We start from the raw sequence: 13657 nt of genomic DNA, 5'->3' as shown, positions 1-13657 counted from the left end.
TTGTGGCGAAGCTCCGTGGTTCGTTGGGAGCCTCCAATTCAGTTGTGGAGAGAGCCCCAACCTTGTTTGTAAAGGTCTGGTTGCCATCTTCAAGGGCACCACTAGTGGAATCATGACATCTCGCGTTGTGTGAGGGCGTGAGGAGAATACGGTGGCCCTAATGGCTTCTTGGGGAGCATTGTGCCTCCACACCGCTGTGATAACCCACAAGTATAGGGGATCGCAACAGTTTCCGAGGGTAGAGTATTCAACCCAGATTTATTGATTCGACACAAGGGGAGCCAAAGAATATTGTCAAGTATTAGCAGCTGAGTTGTCAATTCAACCACACCTGGAAACTTAATATCTGCAACAAGATATTTAGTAGCAAAGTAATATGATAGTAGTAGTAACGATAGCAAAAGTAACGGTAGCAAAAGTAATATTTTTGGGTTTTATAGTGATTGTAACAGTAGTAGCGGAAAAGTAAATAAGCGAAGAACAATATAGGAAAAGCTCGTAGGCATTGGATCGGTGATGGAGAATTATGCCGGATGCGATCGATCAGGTAACTGTCATAACATAGGGTGACACAGAACTAGCTCCAGTTCATCAATGTAATGTAGGCATGCATTCCGAATATAGTCATACGTGCTTATGGAAAAGAACTTGCATGCCATCTTTTGTCCTACTCTCCCGTGGCAGCGGGGTCCTATTGGAAACTAAGGGATATTAAGGCCTCCTTTTAATAGAGTACCGGACCAAAGCATTAACACATAGTGAATACATGAACTCCTCAAACTAGGATCATAACACATAATAGGTGATTATAGACTTGCAAGATAGGATCAAGAACTCTCATATATTGATGAAAACATAATAGGTTCAGATCTGAAATCATCGCACTTGGGCCCTAGTGACAAGCATTAAGCATAGCAAAGTCATAGCAACATCAATCTCAGAACATAGTGGATACTAGGGATCAAACCCTAACAAAACTAACTTGATTACATGATAAATCTCATCCAACCCATCACCGTCCAGCAAGCCTACGATGGAATTACTCACGCACGGCGGTGAGCATCATGAAATCGGTGATGGAGGAAGGTTGATGATGACGATGGCGACGGATTCCCCTCTCCGGAGCCCCGAACGGACTCCAAATCAGCCCTCCCGAGAGAGTTTAGGCCTTGGCGGCGGCTCCGTATCGTAAAACATGATGAATCCTCCTCCCTGGTTTTTTTCTCCCCGAAAGTGAATATATGGAGTGAAGGTTGAGGTCGGTGGAGCATCAGGGGGCCAACGAGGCAGGGGGCGCGCCTAGGGGGTAGGGTGCGCCCCCACCCTCGTGGATAGGGTGTGGGCCCCCTGATGTGGATCTTTCTTCCAGTATATTTTATATATTCCAAAATAATTCTCCGTTGATTTCCAGGTCATTCCGAGAACTTTTATTTCTGCACAAAAATAACACCATGGCAATTTTGCTAAAAACAGCGCCAGTCCGGGTTAGTTCCATTCAAATTATGCAAGTTAGAGTCCTAAACAAGGGCAAAAGTGTTTGGAAAAGTAGATACGACAGAGACTTATCAACTCCCCCAAGCTTAAACCGTTGCTTGTCCTCAAGCAATTCAGTTGATAAACTTTGTTTGCTCTGTTTGCTCTTGTTGTTGTAAATATGTAAAGCCAACATTCAAGTTTTCAGCAAAGATTATGAACTAACCATATTCACAATAACACTTAGGTCTCATGTTTACTCATATCAATGGCATAATCAACTAGCGAGCAATAATAATAAATCTCGGATGACAACACTTTCTCAAAACAATCATGATATGATATGACAAGATGGTATCTCGCTAGCCATTTCTGAGACCGCAAAACATAAATGCAGAGCACCTTTAAAGATCAAGGACTGACTAGACATTGTAATTCATGGTAAAAGAGATCCAGTCATAGTCATACTCAATGTAAACTAACAGTAATTGATGCAAATGACAGCGGTGCTCCCCAACTGGTGCTTTTTAATAAGAGGATGATGACTCAACATAGAAGTAAATATATAGGCCCTTCGCAGAGGGAAGCAGGGATTTGTGGAGGTGCCAGAGCTTGGTTTTGAAATAGATATGAATAATATTTTGAGTGGTATAATTTCATTGTCAACATAACAACCGAGAGATTTCGATATCTTCCATGCTACACACATTATAGGCGGTTCCCAAACAGAATGGTAAAGTTTATACCCCCCTCCACCAACAAGCATCAATCCATGGCTTGCTCAAAACAACGAGTGCCTCCAACTAACAAGAGTCCCGAGGGAGTTTTGTTTGCAGTTATTTTGATTTGATTTGCATAAAGCATGGGATCCCCCTGGTGCCACTGGTTGGCGATCTCTTCCGGATTCCACTGATAAACAGACCGCCGGTGAGGATCAAATTGTGGTTCCGGCTCTGTCTATGTAGCTGGTGTGGGGTTTCGGTAGGCGTGAATGGCCTCCGGTGGAACAAGGTACTTGCCTGCAGATAAGTCAAACAAGGAAGGAGCAGGCAAAGTAATAGTCTCAGGGTGATTTTTATCAAATACCAGCTTTTACTTAAGCATCTTTTCCTTATTCCTAACGATAAAATCATGTGCTACCATACTCTTATAGTCTAGAAAAACAGGAGGCAACAACTTTTCTTCTTTCTCATAATGCATAATAGGTATGTTAAAGTGTGCAGCGAGGCGCGGGGCGAAGATGCCTCCAAGGACGGGGCCCTTAGTACGGTTAAGATTTAACCACTTTGCAACAATAGCGCCCATACTAAATGTGTCATCACGGAACAAGGCATGGCACAAAATAACAATATCAGGGGCACTAAGGTTGCCACAGTTTCCGCGACCAATTAAGCATCTACTAGCAAATATAGCGAAGTAACGTAAAACAGGAAAATGTATGCTAGTAATTCTTGCATCGGAAACCTTCCTTGTTTCCCCTACAGCAATTGTATCAATAAACCCTTCCACATCGTCACGGTGTGGTTCCTCTACACTGCCCTCAAAAGGGATCAAACAAACCCGACAAAAATCATGAAGTGACATCTCCTTATGCTCATCATATAAATAAAATTCCACCGTAGGTGGTGAGCTCCTAGTCTGGAAATGAAAGTTTTGCACAAAGATATTGGTGAGTAAAAGATACTATTCGTGTTGGTCGTGGAGGAAGGCGGTGAGGCCTGCATTCTCAGCCAATTCATAGAAATCATCATAAATCCCGACTGCTCTCAAGAAATCATCACAAGACCATTCACACAGCCGAACCTTCGCGGTGCGAGGGATATTATACTTGGGCTTCTTGTTCTCTTCACTTTGTTTATCCTTCGAGCTTCGGTTCGATGAGCCCCTCAAAAATCTCTTCATCTTTTTCTGAAATTTTTAGCAACTTAAAATAAAAGTGAACCAAACTCAACAAAATTGATAGCAATTACTCCTACAAGTGCCTAGAGGCAATATCATGCATTAAAACTACTTTTGACCATATAAATTTGACATGCAAGCTCAAGAACAGGGCCATCTAAGCAGCAAAAATTTACAATAAATAAAGCACTAGAACAAAAACTAATTGGACCATCAGAGGAGTCACATACCCAAGAACAATCCCACAAAGCAGTTTAGTGAATGGAGCTTTGAGCTAGGAGATCAAAAATGCCAGTAAGATGAGCTAGAACTCGGGTTTGAGCTGGTGGTTTTTTTGGGAGGAAGAAGGAGTGTGTGGTAGCTGTAATAAGTGGAGGGGAGGCACCATGGGCCCACGAGGTAGGGGGCGCGCCCTGGACCCTCGTGGCTAGGTGCTTGCTCCCCCTGCTGTGTTCTCAGTGCCAGATATTCTCAAATATTCTAGAAAAAATCATATTTAAATTTCAGGGCATTTAGAGAACTTTTATTTTTCATTGCATGGATAATTCAGAAAACAGACAGAAAATGCTATTTTTACTTTATTTAATGTGAATAACATAAAGTAAAAAGAGGGTACATAGAGTTGTGTTTTCTAAATTCATCCATCTCATGCTCATCAAAAGGAATCCACTAACAAGGTTGATCAAGTCTTGTTAACAAACTCATTCTGAATTGCATGAAACCGGAGAATTTTTGAATAACAGTAGGTTACCTCAACGGGGATATGCATGTCCCCAACAATAAGAATATCATATTTCTTCTTGATAGTAGGAAGAGGAAATTCAAAACCTCCAATAGTAATTGTTGAAAATTTTCCAATAGAATTGATACTGTGGACTTGAGGTTGTTTCCTCGGAAAGTGTACTGTATGCTCATTACCATTAACATGAAAAGTGACATTGCCTTTGGTTCAATCAATAACAGCCCCTACAGTATTCATAAAGGCTCTTCCAAGAATAATAGACATACTATCGTCCTCGGGAATATCAAGAATAACAAAGTCCGTTAAAATAGTAACGTTTGCAACCACAACAGGCACATCCTCACAAATACCGACAGGTATAGCAGTTGATTTATCAGCCATTTGCAAAGATATTTCAGTAGGTGTCAACTTATTCAAATCAAGTCTACGATATAAAGAGAGAGGCATAACACTAACACCGGCTCCAAGATCACATAAAGCTGTTTTAACATAGCTTCTTTTAATGGAGCATGGTATAGTTGCTACTCCTGGATCTCCAAGTTTCTTTGGTATTCCACCCTTAAAAGTATAATTAGCAAGCATGGTGGAAATTTCATCTTCCGGTATCTTTCTCTTATTTGTAACAATATCCTTCATATACTTAGCATAAGGATTCATTTTAAGCATATCAGTTAAACGCATACGCAAAAAGATAGGTCTAATCATTTCAGCAAAGCGCTCAAAATCCTCATCATCCTTTTTCTTGGATGGTTTAGGAGGAAAAGGCATGGGTTTCTGAACCCATGGTTCTCTTTCTTTACCATGCTTCCTAGCAACAAAGTATTACGTTGATTATTTGATTGTGGGTTATCAAGATCAATATCAGGTTCAATCTCTACATCATTGTCATTGCTAGGTTGAGCGTCAACATGAACATCATCATTAACATTATCACTAGGTTCATGTTCATTACCAGCTTGTGTTTCAGCATCAGAAATAGAAATATCATTGGGATTCTCAGGTGTGTCAATAACAGGTTCACTAGAAGCATGCAAAGTCCTATCATTTTTCTTTCTCTTCCTCTTAGAAGGACAAGGTGCATCAACGTTATTTCTCTGAGAATCCTTCTCAATTCTCTTAGGGTGGCCCTCATGATACAAAGGTTCCTGAGTCATTTTACCTCCTCTAGTTGCAACTCTAACAGCAAAGTCATTATTTTTACTATTCAATTCATTGAGCAAATCATTCTCATCTTTAAGTACTTTCTACTTGAGTGGTAACCATAGAAGCATGTTTACTAATAAGTTTAAGTTCACCTTTAACATTAGCCATATAATCACTCAAGTGTTCAATCATATAAGCATTATGTTTCAATTGTCTACCAACATAAGCATTGAAATCTTCTTGCTTAACCATAAAGCTATCAAATTCATCCAAACATTGGCTAGCAAACTTAGCAGGAGGGATTTCAGCTTTATCATATCTATAGAGAGAATTTACCTTTACTACCCGTGTCGGGTTATCGAGACCGTGTGTTTCTTCAATAGGTGATGAATTAAGACCATGTATTTCTTCAACAGGAGGTAAATTCTTAACATCTTCAGCTTTTATACCTTTTTCTTTCATAGATTTCTTTGCCTCTTGCATATCTTCAGGACTGAGAAATAGAATACCCCTTTTTTTTCAGAGTTGGCTTAGGAGTTGGTTCAGGAAGTTTCCAATTATTTTCATTGGTCAACATATTATTCAATAGAAATTCAACTTGATCAACAGTTCTGTCCCTGAAAACACAACCAGCACAACTATCCAGGTAATCTCTGGAAGTATCGGTTAGTCCATTATAAAAGATATCAAGTATTTCATTTTTCTTGAGAGGATGATCATGCAAATCATTAAGTAATTGGAGAAGCCTCCCCCAAGCTTGTGGGAGACTCTCTTCTTCAATTTGCACAAAAAAATATATTTCCCTTAAAGCAGCTTGTTTCTTATGAGCGGGGAAATATTTAGCAGAGAAGTAATAAATCATATCATGGGGACTATGCACACAACCAGGACTCACCCTTTAATGAGAACGAAAATAATTTAAGGATATAATAGTAGCGAGTTTTCTCATCATTAGTGAACAGAGTAGCTATATCATTTAATTTAGTAAGACGTGCCACAACAATTTCAGATTCAGAGCCATAGAAAGGATCAGATTCAACCAAAGTAATTAACTCAGGATCAACAGAGAAATCATAATCCTTATCAGTAATAAAGATAGGTGAAGTAGCATAAGCAGGATCATATTTCATTCTAGCATTCAAAAAAAAATTCTTTCTACTTGGCTAATAATTTCTTAAGATCACTTCTATCATTGCAGGCAAGAAAGTCTCTAGCAGTTTCTTCATCCATAACATAACCCTCAGGAACAAGAGGCAATTCATATCTAGGGGGAGAATCTTCATCATCACTTTCATCAATATTATCAGTTTCAATAATTTCATTCTCTCTAGCCCTAGCAAGTTGTTCATCAAGAAAGTCACCAAGTGGCATAGTAGTATCAAGCATCGAAGTAGTTTCATCATAAGTATCATGCATAGAAGAAGTGGCATCATCAATAACATGCGACGTATCAGAATTAATAGCAGAAGCAGGTATAGGTGTCGCAATCTTACTCAAAACAGAAAGTGAATCAAGTGCAGAGCTAGATGGCAGTTCCTTACCTCCCCTCGTAGTTGAGGGAAAAATCTTGGTTCTTTGATCTTTCAAGTTCTTCATAATGATAATCAGATATAAATCCCAAGTGACTCAAAGAATAGAGCTATGCTCCCCGGCAAAGGCACCGGAAAATGTTCTTGATAACCCACAAGTATAGGGGATCGCAACAGTTTTCGAGGGTAGAGTATTCAACCCAAATTTATTGATTCTCCACAAGGGGAGCCAAAGAATATTCTCAAGTATTAGCAGCTGAGTTGTCAATTCAACCACACCTGGAAACTTAATATCTGCAGCAAGGTATTTAGTAGCAAAGTAATATGATAGTAGTAGTAACGATAGCAAAAGTAACGGTAGCAAAAGTAATATTTTGGGTTTTGTAGTGATTATAACAGTAGCAGCGAAAAAGTAAATAAGCAAAGAACAATATAGGAAAAGCTCGTAGGCATTGGATCGTTGATGGAGATTATGCCGGATGCGACCGATCATGTAACAGTCACAACATAGGGTGACACAGAACTAGCTCCAGTTCATCAATGTAATGTAGGCATGTATTCCGAATATAGTCATACGTGCTTATGGAAAAGAACTTGCATGACATCTTTTGTCCTACCCTCCCGTGGTAGCGGGGTCCTATTGGAAACTAAGGGATATTAAGGCCTCCTTTTAATAGAGTACCGGACCAAAACATTAACACATAGTGAATACATGAACTCCTCAAACTACGGTCATCACCGGTAAGTATCCGGGGTTAACGGATCATTACACATAATAGGTGACTATAGACTTGCAAGATAGGATCAAGAACTCTCATATATTGATGAAAACATAATAGGTTCAGATCTGAAATCATGGCACTCGGGCCCTAGTGACAAGCATTAAGCATAGCAAAGTCATAGCAACATCAATCTCAGAACATAGTGGATACTAGGGATCGAACCCTAACAAAACTAACTCGATTACATGATAAATCTCATCCAACCCATCACCGTCCAGCAAGCCTATGATGGAATTACTCACACACGGCGGCGAGCATCATGAAATTGGTGATGGAGGAAGGTTGGTGATGACGATGGCGACGGATTCCCCTCTCTGGAGCCCCGAACGGACTCCAGATCAGCCCTCCCGAGAGAGTTTAGGGCTTGGCGGCGGCTCCGTATCGTAAAACGCGATGAATCCTTCTCCTTGGTTTTTTCTCCCCGAAAGTGAATATATGTAGCCAAGGTTGAGGTCGGTGGAGCGTCAGGGGGCCCACGAGGTAGGGGGGCACGCCCCCACCCTGGTGGACAGGGTGTGGGCCCCTGACGTGGATCTTTCTTCCAGTATTTTTTATATATTCCAAAATAATTCTCCGTTGATTGTTAGGTCATTCCGAGAACTTTTATTTCTACACAAAAATAACACCATGGCAATTCGCTGAAAACAGCGTCAGTCCGGGTTAGTTCCATTCAAATTATGCAAGTTAGAGTCCAAAACAAGGACAAAAGTGTTTAGAAAAGTAGATACGACGGAGACGTATCACGCTCCAACGCAGACATACTTCCCCTCAAAGGAAAGAAACTTCGGTAACACATCCTCGTCTCCACCGGCTTGACTCATGGTTATCTCTTACCTTTACTTTGTGCAAGCTTTTGGTGTGTTGTATCCTTTGCTTGCACTTTTTGTTGTTGTTGGCATCATATAAGTTGCTCACCTAGTTGCACATCTAGACAACCTTTGTTGCTAACCCTAATTTGTTAAAAAAAGTTAAAATTTGGTAGTTGCCTATTCACCCCCCCTCTAGTCAACTGATACGTGTCCAACGTATCTATAATTTTTTTATTGTTCCATGCTGTTATATTATCATTCTTGGATGTTTTACAATCATTTTATAATTATTTTATATCATTTTTGGTACTAACCTATTGAAATAGTGCCAAGTGCCAGTTGTTGTTTTTTGCTTGTTTTTCACATCGAAGAAAATCAATACCAAACGGAGTCCAAGCACAACGAAACTTTTGGTTGAATTTTGATGGACCAGAAGACATCCAATGGGCCGGAGAAGCACCTGGGCGGTGCCCCGAGGGGGGCACAACCCACCAAGGCGCGCCTGGGCCCCCAGGCGCACCCAGGTGGGTTGTGCCCACCTCGGTTGCCTCCCGCACCGCCTCTTTGCTCTATAAATGCCCCAATATTCTAGAAACCCTAGGGGAGTCGACGAAAATAAATTCCAGCCGCCACAAGTTTCAGAAACACCAGATCCAATATAGACACCATCACGGAGGGGTTCATCATCCTCATTGGTGCATCTCCGATGATGCGTGAGTAGTCTTTTGTAGACCTACAGGTCCGTAGTTAGTAGCTAGATGGCTTCCTCTCTCTCTTTTGATTCTCAATACAATGGTCTCTTGGAGATCCATATGATGTAACTTTTTTTGCGGTGTGTTTGTTGGGATCCGATGAACTTTGAGTTTATGATCAGATCTATGTTTTTATCCATTGAAGTTATTTGAGTCCTCTGATCTCTTTATATGCATGATTGCTTATAGCCTCACATTTCTTCTCTAATATTTGGGTTTTGTTTGGCCAACTTGATATATTTATCTTGCAATGGGAAGAGGTGGTTTGTGATGGGTTGGATCTTACGGTGCTTGATCCCAGTGACAGAAGGGGAACCAACACGTATGTATCGTTGCTATTAAGGTTAACAAGATGGGGTCTATTTCTACATAAATTGATCTTGTCTACATCATGTCATCGTTCTTATTGCATTACTCTGTTTCTCCATGAACTTAATACACTAGATGCATGATGGATACCGGTCGATGTGTGGAGTAATAGTAGTAGATGCAGGCGGGAGTCGTCTACTAATCTTGGACGATGCCTATATAATGATCATTGCCTAGATATCATCATGATTATTTGAAGTTCTATCAATTGCCCAACAGTAATTTGTTTACCCACCATTTGCTATTTTTCTCGAGAGAAGCCACTAGTGAAACCTACGGACCCTGGGTCTCTCCTTTATTATATTTGCCTTAGCGATCTATTTTTATTTGTTTTTTAGATCTATTAATCGAAAAACCCAAAAATATCTTGCTGCCATTTTTATTTATTTATTTCATCTCGTGTTCCCGCGAGATCTATTTATCCAATCTACTACAATTTTACCTATCTTTTTACCCGTGAGGGATTGATATCCCCTTTCTTACGTCGGGTTGCAAGTATTTGTTCTTTGTGTGCAGGAGCTATTTACGTGGTGTTGCGTGGTTCTCCTACTAGTTCGATTAACTTGGTCTCATCACTGAGGGAAATACCTACCGTAGCTGTGCTGCATCATCCCTTCCTCTTTGGGGAAATACCGACATAGTTCAAGCCGCAATCAAAAGGAATTTCTGGCGCCATTGCCAGGGAGACATCATCAACATCTACCAGGTTCCTAATCACAAATCTCATCTCCTTGCAATTTGCATTATTTTCCATTTGGCTCTCGTTTTCCTCTCCCCCACTTCAAAAAAATTTGTCGTTTTATTCGCCCTCTTTTTCATTTGTCGTTTTCTTGTTGGATCTGTTTTTGAGTGCAATCTGGTTGCGGAATCACAATGACTCAAGAGAACACCAAGTTGTGTGATTTCTCCAATACCAACAACAATGATTTTATTAGTACTCCGTTGCTCCTCCCGTCACTAGTGCAGAGTCTTGTGATATTAATACCGCTTTGCTGAATCTTGTTATGAAAGATCAATTTTCTGGTACTCCTAATGAGGATGTCACGTCCCATCTTAACACATTTGTGGGATGCGACATGCAAAAGAAAAAAGATGTGGACAATGATGTTGTGAAGTTGAAATTATTTCCGTTTTCTTTGCGAGATCGTGCAAAAATTTGGTTTTCTGCGTTGCCTCGCAATAGTATCGATTCTTGGGATAAATGCAAACATGCTTTTATTACTAAATATCTTCTGCCGGCAAAATTATTTCCCTTAGAACCCAGATCATGAATTTCAAGCAACTTGAACATGAGCATGTTGCATAATCTTGGCAAAGGTTGAAATTAATGCTAAGGAATTGCCCAACTCATGGGATAAATCTTTGGATGATCATACAAATTTTCTATGCGGGGTTGAATTTTGTTTCTCGTAATCTTTTGGATTCCGCCGCAGGTGGTACTTTTATGGAAATTACTTTGGGTGAAGCCACCAAATTGCTTGATAATATGATGGCAAATTATTCACAATGGCATACCGAAAGAGCTCCTACTAGTAAAAAAGTTAATTCGGTTGAAGAAATTTCTTCTTTGAGTGAAAAAGTTGATGCTCTTATGACATTGGTTGCTAATAAAAGTGCTCCTGATGATTTTAATGATGTGCCTTTGTCTACTTTGATTGAGCAAAATAGTGATGCCATAGATGTGAATTTTATCTCTCGAAATAATTTCAATAACAATGCTTATAGAGGTAATTTTAATCCTAGGCCTTTTCCTAGTAATTACTCTAGTAATTATGGTAATTCCTATGTTAATCCTTCTTATAATAATAATAGGAACACCTCTTATCTTGAGAATAGTATTAAAGAATTTATCAATACGCAAAAAGTTTTCAATGCTACAATAGAAGAAAACGTGAATAAGATTGATGATATGTCTATAAGTATTGATAAAATTTCTCATGATGTAGAAAATCTCAAGATGAATATTTTTGTGCCTAAGGTTGAAGAATCAATTAAAGCTCTTTATGTTTCTATGGATGAGAGTAAGAAAAGAACCGCTATGCTTACCGCTAGAAAAGAATTTTTAGAAAAAAGCGTTTTCTAGTGATTACTTTCATAAAAGTGATGAAGATCTTAAAATCATTAGTGTTTCCTATATTGATTCCTTGTTTAGTAAAATTAAGATTGATAATAAAGGGACTAAAGAAGAGTCAACTTTAGCTAGAAGGCGTCCCGATAATTAGGAGGGTGAAAATCTTGTTGAGAAAATTGATAAAAGTGGGTTTGGAGAGGTCAAAAGTTTAATTAGCTATGTGCCCACTCTTTTGGATTACAAAGACTTTAATTATGATAGTTGCTCTTTGATTGATTGTATTTCTTTGTTGCAATCCATGATAAATTCACCCCATGCTTATGAACAAAACTAAACTTTTACTAAACATATTGATGATGCTATGATGAAAGCTTTTGAAGAAAAGTTGGAATTAGAGATTTGAATTCCTAAAAAAATTCATGATGAATGGGAACCTCCTGTCAAAGTCAAGATTAAAAATTATGAGTGATTTGCGTTATGTGACTTGGGTGCTAGTGTTTCTATAATTCTGAAATCTTTATGTGATGTGCTTTCTTACCGATATTGAGGAGTGTTCTCTAAAGTTGCACTTGGCGGATTGTACTATTAAAAAGCCTATGGGAAGAATTAATGATGTCCTTATTCTTGCAAATAGAAATTATATGCCCATAGAATTTATTGTTCTTGATATCGATTGCAATCCGTCTTGACCAATTTTTCTTGGTAGACCATTTTTACGTACTATTGGTGCCGTGATTGATATGAGAGAAGGCAATATTAAGTTTCAATTTCCACTAAGGAAGGGTATGGAACACTTCCCTAGAACTAGAATTAAGCCACCTTATGAAACAATCATGAGGGCATCATATGGATCTAGAAACAAAGATGACAACACTTAGATCCTTTGCATCATGCCTAACTAGGGGCATAAAACAATAGCGCTTGTTGGGAGGCAATTGATATGTCTCCGACGTATCTGTAATTTTTGATTGTTCCATACTGTCATTGTCGGTGTCAAAACCGGCGGATCTCGGGTAGGGGGTCCCAAACTGTGCGTCTAAGGCGGATGGTAACAGGAGGCAGGGAACACGATGTTTTACCCAGGTTCGGGCCCTCTTGATGGAGGTAAAACCCTACGTCCTGCTTGATTTATTCTTGATGATATGGGTATTACAAGAGTTGATCTACCACGAGATCGGAGAGGCTAAACCCTAGAAGCTAGCCTATGGTATGATTGTATGTTGTCCTACGAACTAAAACCCTCCGGTTTATATAGACACTGGAGGGGGTTAGGGTTACACAAGGTCGGTTACAAAGGAGGAGATATACATATCCGTATTTCCTAGCTTGCCTTCCACGCCAAGTAGAGTCCTATCCGGACACAGGACGAAGTCTTCAATCTTGTATCTTCATAGTCCAACAGTCCAGCCAAAGGATATAGTCCAGCTGTCCGGAGACCCCCTAATCCAGGACTCCCTCAGTAGCCCCTGAACCAGGCTTCAATGATGATGAGTCCGGCGCGCAGTGTTGTCTTCGGCATTGCAAGGCGGGTTCCTCCTCCGGATACACCACAAAAGAGTTCGAATAAAAGGATAGTGTCCGACCCTGCAAAATAAGTTCCACATACCACTGTAGAGAGAATAATATTTCCACAAATCTAATCTGCTGACACGTTTTGGCAAGATGACATCATGCCATGGCTCGGTGATTATTCGAACTATTTTTCTTTAACTAGCCCCGCACATAACGCGAGGCAGTTTCTTGACACGTCTTGTTAGAGCAGAGATCGTGTCCCCCTTATTACGGGATTCTCATTAATACAGTCGTGGGTAACCCAACCACGCCTAGGACTCCTAGATTTTAGGCAAGTCCCAAACGGCCACGAGGAGGACGCTTGATATTCACCCTCTTTATAAAGGGTCAAGGCTTTTACTTTTTTCCTCCCGTGCTCAATCGAATCCTTCCCCCGCCTCGAGTTCTAACACCCAAAGCCCAGGTCAGGTGCTTCGGACCTTCAATCATGTCCGGATCCAGCCTCCAGGGCCGGTGGATGCCCTCCTTTGTGACGGAAGAGGATATCAAGAAGTTGAGGGAGGCAAGATACCTGAC

The sequence above is a fragment of the Triticum dicoccoides genome, chromosome 2A (genome assembly GCF_002162155.2).
Source record: "Triticum dicoccoides isolate Atlit2015 ecotype Zavitan chromosome 2A, WEW_v2.0, whole genome shotgun sequence".
NCBI classification, from domain to species: domain Eukaryota; kingdom Viridiplantae; phylum Streptophyta; class Magnoliopsida; order Poales; family Poaceae; genus Triticum; species Triticum dicoccoides.
Note: the sequence above shows the minus strand (reverse complement) of the source record.